Genomic DNA, 1,065 nt, shown 5'->3' on the forward strand with positions numbered 1-1,065 from the left:
CTAAAGTAGAGCAGGAAAGTATATCCAAGTTAAAGAAAGTATGAAGAAGACAGTGGTAAACAACGAGCCCACTGGTGGCAAGAAGCGGAAGATAGACCAAGAATACAGTGCCAAGGACAATTATCATAGTTTGACAAAGAAGCTGTATCACCGCCTAAGAAAGGGGGACCTGAATAAAAGTTTACCGAGTATGCTAGAATGAATGCTCCTAGGAGTCAGATCTTGATGGAAATAGAGAGAAATAGAGATGTTCGTTGGCCGAAACCATTGAAGGTTGATCCTGCCAAGCTAGATAAAAGAAAATATTATTGATTTCATAAGGATGTTGGCCACGAAACCGGTGAGTGTCGGCATTTAAAAGACAAAATTGAGTTCCTTATTCGAAAAGGGAGGTTGAGTAAGTATACCGGAGATGAAGAGAGAAAGGAAAAAGAAACAATAGTGGGAGAAATAACTTTGATGACCGTTGAAGAGATCAAGATGATTAGGGGTGAAATCCCCAACCCCGAGGATGTTTGGAGGACCTACCGCGGCCAGTTCTTCCAAGAACTAAAGAAAGGCCTATGCTCGCGAGGTCATGCAAATAGTTGGGGAAGCCACAAAAAAGGCCAAGACTGGAGTAACAATTTCATTCAATGATTTTGATTTGGAAAAGGTCAAATTTCCTCTTGATGATCTCCTAGTAATAACACTTATCATAGGGAACAATGCGATGAAATGAGTCCTTGTTGACAATGGCGCATCGGTGGAAATTATACTCTATGATACCTGTTATTCCCGAACAATCTATCAATAGAATTACATAAGGAGTGTTGAATGGAATTCTGGTTACTTTTTGAAACTTGGAAAACTTCTTGCAAAAATATAACTATGCTTGAATATGCTTGAGTGTGGATTAACAATAATATTATTCAAAAACAAAAAGTAAATAAATAGATGTTTAAAAAAATTCTGGTGGATTGACCATTTCACCAGAAATATATAAGTGAAGAAATCTCTATGATACAAAGTTGTACACAGCTTCTTACAAGTAACACAACTAAGAACTTGAGAGTACTAAGAATA

The sequence above is a fragment of the Apium graveolens genome, chromosome 1 (assembly GCF_009905375.1).
Source record: "Apium graveolens cultivar Ventura chromosome 1, ASM990537v1, whole genome shotgun sequence".
In the NCBI taxonomy this organism is placed as follows: Eukaryota; Viridiplantae; Streptophyta; class Magnoliopsida; order Apiales; family Apiaceae; genus Apium; species Apium graveolens.